Below are 19,962 nucleotides of genomic sequence, written 5' to 3' on the forward strand. Positions count from 1 at the left end.
TCATTTATATAAAATGTAAGGGAATTTTATAGAACCAGCAGATCAATGGGAAATTTATGGAACCAGCAGATCAATGATTGCCTGATGCCAGAGGTAAGAGCAGAAAGTGACTGCAAATAGGTACAAGGGATCTTTCTGAGGTGTGACATAAATGTTCTACAACTATATTACAGTGATGATTACATAACTCTATAAACTGATGAAGATCATTAAATTGTACACTTAAAACGGGTGGATTTTGTGATATAAATTTTTATATTAGTAATGCTATTAAAATGAATGAATAACTAAATGCTTGATAGATTGGTAGATTCATACAATATAGATATACACACATACATTACTGTAAGTATAATTTATTCCACTTGCAAATATTATGTAAAAATTTACAATATATACATGTAGTATGCATAGAAATACATAATAAACAACTTCTACCATTCAATCAGAAGATTCAAACAGTCCTCTGCCAATTTCAATTCATAAATTGGAAGAGATGTAGGAACTGATGAAATAAGAGGTAATGAAGCAAGAATATTAAAGAGTAGCTAAAAGAGTAAAAAACAATTCATGGCATAATAATTTGGTCAAGATGACCTACAGGTATTAAATTCCATGTTGTTTCATGTAAATGACATGTAAAGTAGACAATATTTGGATGATACCACAAGTGTTAATGTTGGTGCCTCCAAGTCCTAACATTAACATCGGAGATGTCTATTAATCAAAAATATTCTGAATGGACATTTCTAAGGAACAGAAACCTTTAAAATGCACATTTTTTGCAGTTTCTCATCATCCCAACTAACAAATTGAAATACTGTGAAGTCTCTAAACACCATGGTTTTCTCTAATTGGAGTGTTATAGAAATATTTCCCACATTCATAATAATTCCTTATCTCAATAAGATATAATAAATGTTTTCTTCTTTCTGAAGTCTGGATAAAGCCGAAGAACGTTTCATCTATACCCTAAATATGTTCATAGAAAATGGGATTTTAAAAAATGACTGACACAGGAGTAACAATTGCAAAACCTAAAATACTAGTATATTAGGCACAGGAGAGTCTGGATGCTTGGAACCAAATTTAATTGGCAGTGTCATGGACCACACAGTGTCAACAAAAGCGAAGATTCCCTGAAAAGCAAACATCTGAAAGTCAGCGGAAACTGAGGATGGTCATGGGATGTGGGTTGTTATGGAAACTGGTGTGAGAGGAAGGAAAATTAGGGGAATGAAAGAATTCTCATAATGGGCAGGGAGCTAACCTGTCAACTCTTGATAAAACATTTCTTCTTTGATTTATCAAGTTACCAGCTTGATCTCAGGTTGTTTCCATCAAATTAAAAAGTCTCCCACGATCGGGATTCTGATCTCTGGTTTTGTCATTCTTTGCACAAGATTCTTAGTAGCCTGAGTCACAGGACACTGGGGAAAGAATTATGACACTAGTAATAAATTGGCCTTATTTCACAAGTTTGGAAGATCCAATCTGCATCTTCTTGGACGTTCTGAAATGGCTTACTTATTCTTTATCCTTGCAGCCAATTACAGTCTAGTGTTTTCACCAAGTGTTTTCAGTAATCAGTGCTACTTTTATCTTTTATTATTGTTTTCAAGTACTTCCTTTTCAAATCATGGACCTGAAACTAGTCATCAGATGAAAAGAGAAGGCATTTCCATTTATTTTACTATTTATTTGTTGCCATCTATGGCAAAAGAATACTTTAAGGCAAAGATATTTGAGGTTAATGTTGCTGGGGCCGCTGTGAACCAATCATCAGCTGCCAGTTAATAGATCTAAATAGAAGTTTAGCTCCTGCTTAATCTCTTTCAGCCTCTACCCAGGTCCTGTTAACTGCACAGTGTGACCATAAAAAATTTCAAGAGCACAGCATGGTTATGGGCCAGTGAAATTTCTTACAAAATCCTACATTCTGAATTGGTGACAGTTGAAAGTAAAAATAAGCCTGCTTAACATATTGACCAATTGAAATTATCAACATTTAGGTAACTTGTAGAAAAACAAGCTTATTACTAAATAGATTTGTAGCTTGATTAATTCAGGTATAAAAAATGTCACAGAAATGTTATCTCATGAGCAATAAGAGTCATGTTTTCATGTGTGTCTGTTTTTAAAGCTGAAATACTTAACAATGCTTAAGTGACAGCAATTCACGAAAGATGACAATCTATCAGCCCTATTTAAGCAGGATTCCAGGACAGCACTAAGCCATGATGGCCCCAGACATTCTTCACATATCATGAATTAACTTATCATCCTTACATGTAAAATGGTACTAACATACCAGGCAGGCTAGGAAGAATGAGGAAAGAGTAGCTCAATTATTTTTATAATTAATTTTCTCTCAGAATAACAATAGACAAAACTTGGTAGAGACAGGGTTGAGAGACTGATTTACTCAGACATTTTTAACAATGCTTACTCTTCCAACTCTGTCCTGAGCTTTGGCCAGTGAGAACTGGCTATGGAGGGAGTGTGAATGAGAGATAGACTAGGCAATCTTTAAAAAACAAATACCAAATGACTCCTCTGATATAAGGGGAGGAAACAAGGACAGGGTAGGGACGAAGAGCTTGAGACGAAGATTTTCATTAACAGGGTTGAGAGGTGGGAGGGAAAGGAAACGAGAAGGGGAATCGCATGGAAATGGAAGGCGATCCTCAGGGTTATACAAAATGACATATAAGAGGAAAGGAGGGGTAAGACAAGATAATTCAAATGGAAGAAGTGATTTACAGTAGAAGGGGTAGAGAGAGAAAAGGGGAGGGGAGGGGAGGGGAGGGGGGATAGTAGACAATAGGACAGACAGCAGAATACATCAGACACTAGAAAGGCAATATGTCAATCAATGGAAGGGTAACTGATGTGATGCAGCAATCTGTATACGGGATAAAATTGGGAGTTCATAACTCATTTGAATCAAACTGTGAAATATGATGTATGAGGAACTATGTAATGTTTTGAACGACCAACAATAAAAAAATAAATAAATAAATAAATAAAAATAAAAAAAAAAAAAAGAGAGATAGACTAGGATGAGAGACTGTAAAGAAATGATAGAATGGCCAGATAGCTCTGGACTCAGATGCCTAATAATGGAGAGACTTTGGGAAGCTAATCTAACTTCTCTGAGCTTCTGTTTATTCATGTGTAAAATTAGTTAAATAAGTTAGTTAAATAAGTTAGTTAAATAACTCAAGATTTAAACTACTAAAGAGCCACCATTTTTACCATTTTCTGTTAGAAAAGATTGTGATTTGATATTGCCTGAATTTTTGAGACAACGAGTTGAGTCAAACCTAAATAGAATCACTAGAGAACATGGGCATCCTGAGAAAGAAGTTTTATCCTTCAAGAAAAATATCACTGGTAATTAGAGAAATTAAAATAAAATAGGAATGAAATATTTTTTCACACATAAGATAAAAATACAAGATAAAAATAAATAATAAATACCATAGCTGTCAATAATATGGACATCTTGTAGAGTATAAATTGCTGCAGTCTTTTATATTATCATTTGGTATCTATCTTATGTGCATATATTTTCACTCAATGATTCCATTTCTACAGAGTTCTGACATGTTCCAAATAGACATGTCCAAAAATATTATTGCTTTCTTTTGTAACTAAAAAAAAGTTTACCAATAAAAAAAATGAGAATTAATTATTTCGATATGCTATGACTGCAGTGCAACGATTTTAAATCATAAAACCATTTCTAAATACCAATTTGGATAGAGGTTCCAGCTATACTATTATCTGAAAAGTAAAAATATATATATAGTAAATATATATCTGAAAATTAAATATCTATATACAGTAAATATATATAAATCTGAAAAGTAAATATATATATACATATATATACATATATACACACATATAGTAAGTTACATAACATATAATAAGTTACAAAACCATCTTTATAGTATTATATTATTCACGCAAAAATAGTTTGTGTTAATAGGGTTTATTTGCCAGGTGTGGTGGCGCATTCTGTAATCCCAGTGACTCAGGATGCTGAGGAAGGAAGATCTCAAGTTCAAAGCCAGCCTCAGCAAAAGTGAGGCACTAAGCAACTACCCTGTCTCTAAATAAAATGCAAAATAGGGCTGGGAACGAACGTAGCTCAGTGGTCAAGCGCCCCTCCGTTCAATCCCACTTCCCCACCTCCCCCACCAAAATAGGGTTTGTTTGTGCTGATGTTCACAAACATGATTCCAAATGCAAAATAAAACATATGTAGATACATAGCAAATCAATGGTAGCATAGTTGTTATCTCTGAGGAATGGATGGTACTGAAAGAACATGGTACAGAGGGAGTTAATTTTACACTCTACTCTTTTCCCGTTACTTAAATTTACATCAGGTGTACATTACTTTTGTGGTTAAAATATTTTAAATCATAACCAATAGATTTAACACCTGATTTGATCCAGGTGTGCTCCTAGAAGCCTCACAGGCTCAAAGGTGTTATCCTTTGATAAGCCTCTCATTTGAGAAGAGAGCCCCCTCACCCCACCGGTGCCCTCTCCCCACAGGACTCCCTAGGCAGCTGTTCCCCCAGGATTTGTTTCATTGTGTTCATCCGTCCATATACTCATAGGCCGCAGCAGTCATGGTCCAGGCCTCGATGCTGCTTGAATTGGTGGTAGGCCTTGTCATCCACATGATGTTGGTTTTTCAGGTATTCAGGAAGACTTGGGAGATCAACCAGTGTGCAGCATGTACTTGTGGGCTGCTCCTGAGAGGTCAAGGTGTGAGGCTGGGAAACTGAAGCTGAAGCAGCAATGGAGACCCAATAAAGTAAGAGATGGCAGGGACATGGAACATCATCTGAGGAAAGGTGCAGGCAACAGACAGAACCAGCTCACGAGAGATACCACATGAGCTGCAGTTGGCAAGGCCATGGGGTGATAGGGTTGCCCAAGACCTTTGGAGTTCACATCATGTCCTGGATGCTTCTAGACATGGAGCTACAGGATTTATTGTTTGCTCTACTGGGTTTTGGTCTTGCTTTGGTGCCATCCCTTTGTGGTATTCTTCTTTTCTTACCTTTTGGAATAGGAATGTTTTCCCTGTGTGATTGTATGTTGGAAGTATGTCATTTCTTTTTTGTATGGAGATAACTGTTAAGTTTGCCTTCAGTCCCAGAGGAGCCTTTGCATTTAGCCCTTTGTATGCTTCCTGTTAAGACTATGGGGACTCTTGGAGATGAACTGAATGCATTCTGCATTATGAGATGGGCACGAGCCTTTGGGTCCCAGGGGGAATATTACAGATTGAATCTAGAATATTCTCCAAAGGCTCATGAGCTGAAGGCTTGGTCCTTGCCTAGTAGCACTATAGGAAAGTGGTGTCAACTTTAGAAGGTGATGCCAATTGAAGGCAGTATGTCATTGGGAGGATGCCTCTGAAGGGTTTATTTTGCCCCAAGCCCTTCCTGTCTCTACCTACTGCCAAGCTGCCTTGAGGTGAGCTTCTCTACTCCAACACATGTCCACACTGTGATGTTCTGCTTCTCCAAATACTTAAATCTACAAGACCAAGTGACCATGGACTGAAACCACTGGAACCATGAGTCAAAATAAATCTTTCCTCCTTTAAAATGATTTTCTTGTGTATTTTGTCACCATGACAAACAGCTAAAACAATATAGTTCTCTGTAATAATCCATAATGATATTTTGTATTTCTGTGGTGTCATTTGTAATGTCTCCCTTTTCATCTCTGATTTTGAGTTTTCTATTTCTTTTTTTAAGAGATAGAGAATTTTTTAATATTTATTTTTTAGTTTTCAGTGGACACAACATCTTTATTTTATTTTTATGTGATGCTGGGAATAGAACCCAGTGCCCCTCGAATGCCAGGCGAGCGCACTACGGCTTGAGCCACATCCCCAGGCCTCTATTTCTTAATCTAGTGAAGAGTTTGGCTATTTTTTTTATCTTTCCAAAGAACCAGCTCTTTTTTAAATTATTTATTGATTTTTTAAATTATTTTTCATTCTTCATTTCATCTATTTCTGCTCTGATCTTTGCTCTATCTTTCCTTCTACTAATTTTTTTATTTGATTTGTTCTTGTCTTTCATGTTGCTTGAAACACAGAGATAGATTGTTTTATTTATTATTTTTTCTTTAAACTTTTTAAACTTTTTACATTTTTTAAAATTGGTACATCATAACTATATATAATACTGAGATTCATTATTCCGTATTAATCTCACTCCCCAGTACCTTCCCTTTACCGCCCCCCCCCCCCCGCCTTCTTCCTCTCCCTAATCCACTTGCTCAGCTCTAGTGATATCCTTATCATTGTTGTTTTAATGTTTGTGTCTTTATCCCTCCTTCATTTTTAAAGGGGAGCCTTAGCAAGTAAAATATTCTCTGTTGAGAATATTTTGCCTTCAGTGCTGTTGAAATTCCACACCACTCTCTCCTGGTTTATAAGGTTTCTGCTGAGAAATCTGTTGCCAGGTGAATTGGCACACCTCTATCTGTCATTTCTTTTCCTACAGTCTTGAGAATCTTCCCTTTATACAATACACTTTTATAGTTAAGGATTTAAAAAAAAGTCAACATCTATGTCAAGACCTCCATGTATATAATTTCATCTTTATAATTTGTACTTTCGTTAGAAGAAATTTTCCATTATATTGATTAGGGAATGGAGGTTCAGAGAGATTAAAATACTTTTCCTAGACATTTTTCTTTATCTTGAAAAATATTCTGGATTTGTAAATACCATGTTTAATAATTAGAGAAAATGTAATGAGTGTTCCTCTTTTCTCCACAGTTAACAGCAGGACCTTTTAATACCATGCTGATATGATTACAGTAATTATGATGTTAACAAGAATAGAACACACTGTAAGAAAAAGGCATAGATATAACCCAAAAGAAAAGGAAAAGAACAGGACTTTGACACTCTTACAAGTGTTCAAAATGGCACCTCACAGTGTTCAGAGTTCCCTTGGTGTAGTTGTTCCTTCCATCCAAAGCAATTTTTGTAAGTAAAATTACCATTTTCACAATTGAATTCAGTAAGATACCATTTTAGCCATAAAATTTTCAGAAAATTTAGGAAAAAAATGGCTTTTACAAAAGTAGGTATTGAAATTATGTCATTTTGTTTCCAAAAATATGTTTGCTTTAGGTATGTCTTGATCCAGGAGGTTAAATAAATGACATAAGGATATAATTCTCTTCCGATTCATTTCTCCTCAACGTCAGCTTCCATCTCAGAGGGCAAAATTTATTATCAGCAGTGCCAGATGCAGTCTTCCAAGCTAAAATTCATCAGGAAAAGTACATGTAATTTTTTTTTCTTAGCAACTCAAATTTAAGTTTTATTGTGCCTCATTCAGTGATACTTTGAAAGCTTAGGTTTAAGTCAATCCCTTGAGTTGAGAACAAGTCTATGTCATCCAAAGCACACAAAAGGTGAAGAAAAAAGGAATGTATTCTCAGAGGAAATTAAGTACAGAGTTACACACACACAAAAAAAAAAAAATCCATAATGGATTCCAAATGACAGAAACATTATTAACAACTTCCTCTGTTACCAATTCTAGATTCTTCTCTCCTCAGCACTTCTGCCAGTCCAAGTCTTAAGGTATGAGACCCTGTTTTCCATGCCTTTTCCAGATAGCAGTGGTTAGGCTTGCCCCTTTATGGCTAAAAATGGGTAGTGGAATACCAGGAGACACTCCGTGAATGATAGGTGTGTCTAATGTATGAAGGAAGTCCTATCTTCGCCTGATAATAAGGGTCAAATATTAGTCACAATGATGCCTTTTTACCTGCTTTCTGAGTTCTTGGCACAAGGTTTCCAAAGTGACTGAACTCTTGCTAGCAGTTTAAGCATGAAACAGTAGTATAGTTGGGTTAACATAGGTGAACTGAAACTCAAGCCTTGGACCCATGAATAGCCTCCATCTTTGCTGCCATGGCTACTTTGAGAACTGGAATGGCCAATGGCAGGGGCTGGTTAATATCACCTGTCCAAATTATTGTTGCTTACATAGTTAGTTAGTGCCACTTCTATACAGATGCTCTGTGTTAGATAATAAAATATCATACAAAGCACTTCTACTTTCACATAAGATGAAATTAGATACTGATTTATACATACACATGAAACAATCAAATACAAAAGACAAGACCTGAGACCATGGCTTTCAACACACTGGACACCAGGCAACAATGGACAATGATCCCTGGGTTGAGGGGATACAGGTGAAAGTACATCTCTAAATAATGAAAGGTTGACCAAAAAGTATATACTCGGTAAAAACATCTTTCAAAACAAAAGATAAAATACAGGCTTTGTCACATATAAAAAGGGTGAAAGAATTCATCAACAGCAGATCTGAACTGAAAGAAGTGATAAAATAAATCCTTGAGACAGTTAAGAAAATGATACCAGATGGAAATATGGATCTACACAGAAGAATTAAGAATAAGAGAAGTGGCAAATACATTGGTAAACACATGCAATTTTTTCTCGTTATTTTAAAAATAATTGATAAAAAATAAAATCAATGTATTATGGAATTAGTGAAGTATATTTAAGTAAAGTACATGATGATAATAGCATAAAGTTTGGAGGAGAAAAATGGAAAGCTCTTATAATATTTTCACTATAACTGAAAGGATGTAATGGCTCTTAAATGTGAATTATAATAACTTAAATGTATACTTTAAATAGTAAATCAACCACTAAAATTCTAAATAGGTATAGCTAATGAGCCAATAAATGATAAAATGGAATCATAAAAATGCAATTAATCCAAATGAAGGAAAAAAAGAGAAAAAGGAAAGAAAAAACATCCAAGACATATAGAAGATGAAAAGTAGGAAAGTAGATTTAAACCTAATGATGATAATAATCATATTAAATTTAAGTGGTCTAAGTTCATGTTTAAGAAGCAGAGATTAAAAATTAGTAGGAAAAAAAGCAAGATGCAACTATTTGGAGCTTACAAGAAACTCAATTTAAATACATAAACAAACATTGATTAAAAGTTAATGGATAGAAAAAGATACGCCTTGCCAATATCAACCAAAAGAAAGCTCTATTTAGTATATTAATTTTGGCAACATCGTCAAGTAAGGGTTTGTGCAAGCTTTTAATAGAATAGAGTCAGCTACTTCTGCAGATTCAGAGGGATTAAAAGTTTCACTTTCTCAGATATTTTGACTCAAATGTCCCCATCTCAAATCTCAGCGTTCCACTTTTTTCCAACAAGGACCTTCACTTTGCATCACAGAATTACTGGCCTTGAGAATTTGAATTCTCTACAGCTCACTCTCAGAGAGCACAGTTATGGCTTTCATACTCAATGTTGTCTTTCCTCTGACCTTGAGAGATTAAGGTTATGTATATCTTACTACTGAAGCCTTCTGACTTTCATATGTAAGTCAGTGAACATCTCAGCCTTTCACTGTCTTTCTCCCTGGCACTCAGAAAAAGCTATCTAGTTCCACAGACATTATGGTTACTATTTCCCCAAACCTTACCCATACTAAAGATATTAAATATCCTAGTTTATTTCCTTTTATCAACATCTACTCTTCATTCACCACCAATGGAATTTGAACAATTGCTCTGCTCTGTCATACCCCAGGCTATCAACACAATATACCATCAGTGACAGAGTTCTTATTGCAAGTTGACAAGCAGCTAACTAGCTCTGAAATATCATTTTAAAGTCTCCTCCTCATTTAGAGTCTTAGGGTCACATTTTTCACTAGGAAACAGACAGCGACTAATACTTTGCTGAAGAATGCTCTAAAGATAAAATCCTAGAGGAATGAAGGGAAGGAGATAAGATTACAGAAGAACTCAAGCTGTGATGCAGTCACCACAGAGGCCTCAGCTGATCCCAGGAGGATCTCTAAGATTGGAATGACCCAAAAGGATGAAGCTCTTATGCACAACATCAGTCCATCTTTGGTTGGGCTGTTTCTGGAAGGAGGACATTCTTGGGCAAGCAAGTTCTATACTTTGGTGAAGCCCAGTGCTTGGGAGGCACTCATTGGTGAGTGCCGATAAGGTAAAGAATAAGCTGGATATGTGTACTATAAATATTACCTCAGTTTCTAAAATAACAGGTGACTGAATGAATGCCTGGATTCCAATGGTAGAGGATGGTGAGGAAAGGGGAATTCAGGCAAAGAATTTGGGTAACTACGGTACATCTACCACAAAAGGCCATATGAAGTGGAAGGGGGAAAAGCAGTTAATTTTGGCTTTGTTCTTAGAGTTACTTGAAATAGCTATTAAGAGAAGCTACCACTGAAGCCTTATTTACTTGGGGTAGAGGGAAATGAACATCAGCAAACACCTCATTGGAAAATTTGGGCAACTTTTCCCAAATATTCTGCAAAAGTAGATCCCCTTTCTTACATTTGTCAGTAGTCACATACTTGCTATAGATGCACAGTTCTTTCCTCTGGTTGATGGATCTGTCCATCAATCACAGATGGAAGCGCAGAATCCATGGGAACAACTCATCTAGCATATACTCATTTTTAAGCAAACTAACCTAAGTTTTGTGGGCAAATTTCTCTCAGTTGTCAACATCAGCTCAATTCTTTCATTTCTCCCCCACTGGAACCTTCTTGGAGGATCTATCTATTTAATCTAGAAATGATCAAAGTCTTCTTATTTTTACATGCAGACAAAAAAATTAGTCTGATGGAGTGTCCTTCAAATAACATCATGTGAAATAAGTATTACTAGATCTCAATTTCCTTAGGCCTTCATTTAACTCAAGTCTTCTCGTGAGGAAGTTCTCTTCAAATTGAGACAGACCCATATCAAAGCAAAGAAATGCCCAAACACCAAATGTATCAGACACTTTCATGTCCCTGACTAAAACTAGCTTTACTCCAACATCTATTTCAAATTCCACTTACCAAGAACCTACCCTATACATTCTCACACAGTACCTATCATTGTTATGAGATGCCACCTAAACACACATATCACCAGTTCCAAGTACACCTCCAAAGAAAACTTTTACAAACGACATTCCATGAAACATGTCACAGGAGTGCCACACACTTTTCTTTACATTTCAAACAATCATAGGATGATAACTAACACACATAGTAATTCAAGATTTTGTATTCTCTTGGCCAATATTACAAGGCTGTCTTCAGCTTATTATATGAATGCCTATGTTAGCTGCCCTATTATGTAAGAATCAAAATTAGTGACAGAAGTATATTTTTAAAACTACTTTTAAACACAATTTTAATGATAATAAGTAATATTGGATATACTCTTTTGTGATATGATCTTAAATTTCATTTTGCATTTCAATTGGATGTTTTATCAGCCAATCTAAACAATTGTATGCTTCTAGAAAGCTCAAGCATTGAGCAACTATGGTTAACTGAATTCTCTGAATACATACTCACTAGATATTTAGATATATTGGCAGTCCATGTAGAATTTAATCTTTCTTGGTGTGTCTTATAAGGCTTCAAGATGATTTGGCTCAGCAATAATATTATACTATACATATAGATGGCCAACATTAGATTGCTCTGCATATAATAGGAAGTAGGCTTGTATATTTTTTCATCTTTCAAAAAGCAGATTAAAAAAAACTTACAAACCCCTATTAAACTGATGTAACCTATATTGAAAAAGAACATGTACAAATCCATCCAGTTAGAGGCTTTAAGGTCACCAAGAGAAACAGGCATGTGTTAGCTAGGATGACAAGGTCTGATCACAGATATTCATAATAACATAAAGGAAAAGGTAAAATTACTTATAATAGCACAGCCATGCTGACCTTGTTGCTCTCAGCAACAGAACATTCTGTAGGCTTAAGTAATAATTGTAAATAGCTATTTGGTCTTGACAAAAACAACAAATTCAAACAAAAGGTCTAAATTGTGTTTCTTTGTAGAACATTTATACTTCCAAATGTGAGGATTTAATTGATGTCATTCAGTGTGAAAAGTTTCTATTAAACCCCTGACCTATCAATTTCTAATCCAGTGCTAGCTAGAAAGTGTCATATTCTTTTCATATTTATCTATATTCCTAGTCTCTGATCTCACTTATGTCTCCTAATCCCTGATATAATTATCTGTATTAATCCAAAAACCGGCTCCATCTCCATACCAGAACATTATGCAAAGATGGCTGGGACTGAGATAGAAAATTAAATAGCTGAAGAGACTTTCTCAAAAGATAAGTCAATATAAAGTAGGAATAAGAATGCATGGAACGTTATATAAAAATGAGGGCGTCCTAAAATTAATATGGAATCATAAAAGACTGCAATCTTAAGGAAAAGACCTAAACTCGGGGCATCAAACTACTGAATTTCAAAATGTACTATGAAGCTAAATGAAATAGCATGGTTCTAGAATTAAAACAGACGCATAGATCAATGGAATAGAATAAAGTACTCAGAAATGAATCCACATACTAAGAATCAATTGATTTTCAACAAAGACTCCAAAATATGCATGGGGGAAGGATAATCTCTTCAATAACTGGTTCTGGGGAAACTGGATATCCACATGCAAAAATTAAAAATGAAATTGAACCCTCTCTTACACCATAGACAAAAATTAGCAATGGATTAAAGACTTAAATGTAAGTCCTGGAACCGCAAAACTGCAAAAAGAAAACAAATAGACTTTGGTCTGAACACGATTTTCCATATCACCCCAAGAGTACAAGTAAAAAGCGAAACATTCAAATGAGATTATATCAAACTAAAAAGCTCTACCCAACAAAAGTAATAATCAACAGAATAAAGAGAAAATTATAGAATAGTGAGAGGGAACCAACAGATTTCAGAAATAGGAACATGAGGTTAAGGTAATAATTCTGTGAACTGGGCCTACTATGCTGACTCCCACATGCTTTCTTTCTTTTCTTTTCCAGGTTCATCATTGGATTTTGGATTTCTCTCTCTCTCTCTCTCTCTCTCTCTCTCTCTCTCTCTCTCTCTCTCTCTCCAAAGTAACAGGATTTATTAGAGTAATAGAAAGAAAGCAGAAATCCCGAAGGGTCTAAGCCCCAAGAGAGGGATACCAAGGAGTGTCTGATGTCTAGTTTTTTTTTTCCCCAATATATTCTTTTTAGTTATACATGACAATAGAACCCATTTTCATGTAATTATACCAGTATGGAATATACCTTATTCTAATTAAGATCTCATTCTTGTGCATGTACATGATGGTGGGATTCACTGTTACATTCATTTATGTATATGGGAAAATCACGTCAGATTCATTTCACTCTCTTTCCTTTTCCTATTCCCCCTCCTTTTCCATCAGTCTCCCTTGTCTTCTGAATTTCTATTTTTCCCCTCCCCAACCCCATTGTGAGTTCACTTCCACATATCAGCAAAAACATTCCACCATTTTGGGATTGGCTTATTTCATTTAGCATGACAGTCTCCAGATCCATCTATTTACCTGCAAATGTCATAAAGTCATTCTTCTTAATGGCTGAGTAATACTCTACTGCCATATGTATTTCTTTATAAACCTACAGCCCTGCCTGGCTTAAGTCAATAGGATCTGCTATCTTCCTGTCATCCACAAAAGAAATGCACACCTGAAATGCTCCTCTCTGCTTATAAGAGGAATACAAGTTATCCTGAAAGGGCAGGGTGGGGGGATAGGATTTTTGTGACCTTTACAAAGAACAGCTTCAGGGAGATTAGATAATGAGAACTTGTTGCAGTGGATCAAAGAGATCCAGAGTTGCCTTGGATCTTTAGCATATCAAATCTCCCCTATACAGTGGGGACTGGAAAGTCTGATGCAATCTTGATGTCAGTCAAAAGTCAAGAGGTGAATGCAGACAGGACTCTCTGGAAACCTCCCTGGGAACCCAAATACAGCTGAAGGGCAGTAAGAACACACTATCCCTCTCTTCTCTGAAAGGACGGACCCACTCTTCTCCTGGAGAGTGCCCCCTTTTCTGCTTTTCCTATCCCTTCTAATAAACTCATCCCTGGTACTCTGAACAATGTGTCTGAAATCCTCCTGGTATGATCGTAAGAACTGGTAACTGAGGACAGCCATGACAGCCTGGCCTCCATGGAAGGCCCTTGCTCTGTAACATGGGAAGAATATATTTGCAAATCATACATTTGAGAAGGGCTTAATAGTCACAATACATAATAAAGTCAAATAATTCAATAGTTAAGAAAATAAGTAACAAGTTTTAAAAAATGATGTAAAAAGACCTAAAAAAGACATTGCTCAAAAATAAAAGCAAACAAATGACCAACAAGTAAATGAAAAAAAAATATTAAATATCACTCATCACCAGGTAATGCCAATTAAAACTAAAATGAGGCACCACCTCAAACCTGTTAGAATGGCTATTATCTAAAATCCAAAAGATAATAAGCACTTGAAAGGATGTGGAGAAAAGGTCAGATGAAGGTCATATCTTATTATGTCCCTAAAAGAATTCTTACACATATATACACAGAGAAAGAGTTGGTTAACCTATGACTTTAAAAAAAAAAATTCCTTACCCAAAGCAAAAATGAAATAAAACAGGCAATTAAAGCATAGTCTTGGCTTTGGACTCATTCAATTTCAATTTTTTTATACTTTTTGTAAATTTGCTAAGCTAAGAACCTTTTTCCTGTTTAACATTCAGGACAAAAGCAGTGCTCAAGTCTATAGGCCTATTTGTCAAGAAATAACAGTAATGAATGAGAGTCACATTTGAATAACAAGAGTGAACTAGACAGGAGAGAATACAACAGGCCTAGGCAGCTTCAATTCTCCATCTTAAAATTACTTACTATTGTTGGGAATAATAGAACATCAAAAGGAAAAATTCAAAACTCAAATTAGTTCCTGTCCTCCCAGGAGAAGCTGCCTGGCTGATTCTGATCTGTCTTTCTTGTGTTGTTCTCACTCAAACTTACAGTTTCAAGGGCTAGAGTGTCATTCCATTTGCAAAAGAGTGTTGGCATTAATGAGAGCTATATTTAGATATCCTTGTACTGTGAGATAGAATATAATATTAAACTTGTGAATTTCAAGGTCATGACAAGGGCATATAGACTAGCTAAAGTTTCAAAACTATGAAAATTCGCTACTTTGGCAATCACAGTCTTTACAAAGATTTTGCTCAAATTAGAAGGGAGACATTTGAGCCAGGCATGATGGCACATGCGTATAATTCAAGCTACTAGGGAGGATGAGACAGGAGGATTGCAAGTTCAAGGCTAGTCTGGGTAATTTAGCAAGATCTTGTTTCTGAGGTTGAATTCAGTGGTAGCGTGCTGCATAGCATGTAAGAGACCCTGGGTTGGATCCTCAGGACCCATGTCCCTCCCTGCCAAAAAAAAAAAGGCAAATTTGTTTATTTTTCTGCAAATAAGAATCTGTAACAGTGAGCACATTGCATTCCGGTAACAACAACAACAACAAAAATCCCAAAATCTCAGTGACTTAAAGAAAAAGAAAGGCCTGCTTCTCTTTTATCCTACATGGGCACAGTTTTACTCCTGGTACTGACAGAGAGCAACCATGTCACGTATGATAATGGGAAAAAATAACTATAGAGGGTGTTGCATGAGTGATTAAGTATTTTCATCTCTAAGTGACCTGTTACTTCTCATGCAACTCACTAGTTGAAACAAACCATATGGCCCTAACCAAACCATAAGAGGGACAGATAGTATAATAATTTCTCCAGGTACTTAAAAGAAATGAAGAGGACAACCAGACCAGTGCACCCAATAATAACAACAACAAAAGTGTCTGATTGAGATAGGGCTATGGTTGTAGCTCAGTGGTTGAGCCTAGCATGTGTGAAGCATTCGGTCCATCCTCAGGATTACATTTTTAAAAATTAAATAAATGAATAAGATAAAGGTTTAAAAATATAAAAGTAAAAATTAAAAAAAGAAAGAAACTCAAAGAGAAGGAATCTTACAAATAGAAAAATTTAAAAAATGAATAAGGGTGTTTCCCATACTGGGTAATAACTGGCCAAGAGTGTGATAGATAAGAGTGGATGGGTTAGGTGGAACTTTAGATAAGGAGGTCAACTGAAAGATAAAGTAGATAGTAGGAAGGTCTTTACACTTTCCTTTTCCCTCCCAGATCCACGCTCTTTACTCTTCCACTCTATTCTATACCTTTGCAGGTTGGCATGCAGGGACTCCATTAATGGGCTTCCTTTCTCTCTAAATTCCAATTGATTTCCACTACTGAGAAACACAGGGAGAAATTAGAGGGAGAGAAGGGTGTTGTGATGGAATTGCTGTTAGCTGTCTGCCTCTCCTAACAACAGTTACCAATCCTGCCAGGTGGACCACACCATAACCATTCTTTCTTTATCCAGAGAGAGACATCAATGGCCAAACAATTGCCAGCTCTTTCAAGCCTAAGAGTGGTAACTTCTTATTGATTCTAGTCCCAGGGCACTGAAGTATCCCTTGTGGGGTTTATAACTGCTATGGATTCAATAATGTTTCCCCCAACCTCTGCAGTACAGTCGTATTTGGAAATGAGGACTTGGAGACATCATTAGATAATGATGTTTAGATAATGTCCTGAGGGCTGGGGATGTGGCTCCAGCGGTAATGTACTCCACTGGCAGGCACGGGGTGCTGGGTTCGATCCTCAGCACCACATAAAAATAAAAAAAGATGTTTTGTCCACCGAAAACTAAAAAATAAATATTAAAAAAAAATCTGTCTCTTTCTAAATAATGTCCTGAGTTCTGTCTTTCAAGACAAGTAAGAGGGCAGCCATCTGCATCAAGACCCTTGATGAGGGTCTTCATCAAGAACCGGACCATGCTGGCTCAGTGACTTCCTGGCTCAAGGACTGTGAGAAAAACACATTTCTGTCACTTAAGGTCACAGATCTGTGGTACTTTGTTACAGCAGCCTGGGAAGAATAAGATATTAAACCTTTATATGTATTTGTAATAATACCTTTATAATATACCTCTTTTTTTGAGAGAGAGAGAGAGAGAGAGAGAATTTTAATATTTATTTATTTTTTTTTACTTTTCGGCGGACACAACATCTTTGTTGGTATGTGGTGCTGAGGATCAAACCTGGGCCACACACATGCCAGGCGAGCGCGCTACCACTTGAGCCACATCCCCAGCCCCTATATACCTCTTTTAATATTTAATGCCTCTTCTAACTAAAATTATTCAATATAAATATGCCACCCCTTTTCTGCTGGTATCCTAATACAATATATGTGTTTTTAATTCTTTGTTGTTTCCACCTATCATTTCTCTCAAACTTGTAATTTCCCATACACATGAAGGTTTAATTGCAACATAGAACATTAGGATAAAATTTTGATGAAAAGAGTGAAATATTTACCACTTATATCTTATATAAAGCATTATTTTAAAAAAGACACGATGTAGCATGATCAGAGAAGGGGACACATGCTTAGGCAAACCTGGAATTCCATCCATCTCTGAAAATTGTGGCAGAATTACTTGGCCTAGTAACTTCTCTAATTTCTCTAATCGTTATATTTATTGGTTAAATAAGAATCACCATTTGCATCATAACCCACTTACAGGGTTGTCCCAAGACCTAGAAAAGAGAAAGCTACTAAGATTTCTCTTACCACAAAATCCTCTTTTGAATATTATTTTTTGTGATATTGCCATTTTGAAAAGTTTCTTGAAACTTGATCATATCCATGGGTGCTAGCTCACACAACCTTCAGTGTCCCTAGATTTTTACCCCAAGAAGAACTGATTAATCCTCCTCAATGGGATCCAAAGCACCAGCTAAGGCCAGGAGGCATCCTGCACTTAGCCTACAGAACATTCTCTTCATAGAAGGAGCTAATCATTGTTTTATTACCTCTAATGAAGTCCTCATACTAAATTCAGGACACTTGATATAATTTCTCCTAATTAATCAAATTTTATGCTTAGAGGAAGTTGTTTAACAAATTATCTGTTCTGCTGGTACATTCTCTCTATATCCCTGTTCTTAACCTTCACCACACTAGACACAGGCAAGACCTACACAGGAACCTGAAAAGTTCTAATGAGCATTAAACCCCAATTTCTGCAACTAACACGAGATTTATTCACACACGACATCCCTTCATTTTTCTTCAACAGCACAGAATTTTTTTTATATTTCAGTCAATAATAAACATCTTACAGGAGACTCAAGCCAGGCTTTGGAGTTTGGACATATTATGAGCTTTTGCAACAGGAAAAAGGATTTCTTGGTAGGCAAATCAAACCATGAAAGTTCAGAAAACCAACAATTGTTGTTATGCTAGCAGGAATTTTTGGCTTTTTAAATCCTATGCCCAAAAATGATTTCCAAGAATGGCTGCTTACACATGACCTTGAAAGGAACCCAATCAAGCCATACTCCTAAGATAAAAATGTTGAGCAAATGAATTATATGACCTTAATCAACTTCCTTATCCTCTTCATTTTAGATTCCTCATTAAATGTTAGAAATAGTAACACAAAAAGGAAAGGTTGCTGAGAGCATGCAGTGAAATGAGACATGCCAACTATGGCACCTAATAAATAGGAAAACACTTAGGAGTCATTGATGCTTTACTGTGATGATTTCTCATATCTACTCTAGCTGTAGGATATTATGTCCCACTGCCTTTTAGAAAATTTGACCTCTCCAATGATAGAAAGAGATTGATTCTTGTTATTATATGATGATTCTTATCTTAAAAATTTCCTCCAGGCATTTGGAAACCACAAAATTGATGATTTTCAATTTTCTTTAATTTCATGCTTATTATTTATTTATTGGTACCAGGGGATAAACCCAGGTGTGCTCAACCATTTAGCCACATCCCTAGCCCGTATTATTTTGAGAGAGGGTCTCACTAAGTTTCTGAAATCCTCATTAATTTGCTGAGACTGACATCAAACTTGGAATCCCCCTTCCATGAGCCTTTTTTTTAATTGTAGACAGACAGGATGCCTTTATTTTATTTGTTTATTTTTATGTTGTGTTAAGGCTCAAACCCAGTGCCTCACACATGCTAGGCAACAACGTGCCACTGAGCTACAGCCCCAGCCTTTCCCTGAGCCTTCTGAGTTCTAGGATTACCAGTGTGCACAACCACACCAGCTGGTTTTTAATTTTCAAGCTTAAGCCACTGGGATACACCCATAAAGATCACTGGCTTATGAAATAGTTACATATCAATAAGCAAAATGACTTTTTCTTATTTCTGCTTTATCGGAGGTATACAATATTATAAAACAAGGGCAACTTTTGTACTGCATTGCTTAGGGAACCCCAACAAACCAGGTTTTAAATATGTAACCTTAAATTTGCTTTGAGGATTGGTTTTAACTACATAATATATAACAAAGAATTAAGGAGGAAAAAGTGAAGAAGGAAAATTCTAATTTATATCTTAAGATTTTCTACTATTCAGATAGATATTCCTTTCATAACTCCAAAGTACAAATACAAAATAGGGAGGACATATATTCCTAAAGATCCTTGTCAGTTCACCTAAAAACACGACTCAAGGCAAAGTGTTAAAGAGCATGCATGATAGATCATTGCTCATTGCTACTGGACAAACTGGTGAAAAGGAAAGCATATTCATGGTGTCAAACACTTCACAGTACAATTTTTTTCCCCAGTCAAGAACCAAAATGTAAGGAATTAAACACATGAAACTAGCCTTTTAAAGATTTGTATGTTTTGTTAACTTTCCTTGAAGATAGAAGTCTTAAAACAAAAATTATATTTTTGCTTCACAAATTATTAGCTTAAAAGAGTAAAAATTATCATACAAAAATACACTTCAACCAAATGTGATAGACTGATCAAGATATTCTACTTTTATATTGAAGGCAGGATAACATTTGAGGTTTTCAATAGGATTAGATTTTTTTTTAGATAATGAGTTTTTTCCAGAATAAAT

This window comes from Urocitellus parryii, chromosome 1 (genome assembly GCF_045843805.1).
Source record: "Urocitellus parryii isolate mUroPar1 chromosome 1, mUroPar1.hap1, whole genome shotgun sequence".
NCBI lineage: Eukaryota > Metazoa > Chordata > Mammalia > Rodentia > Sciuridae > Urocitellus > Urocitellus parryii.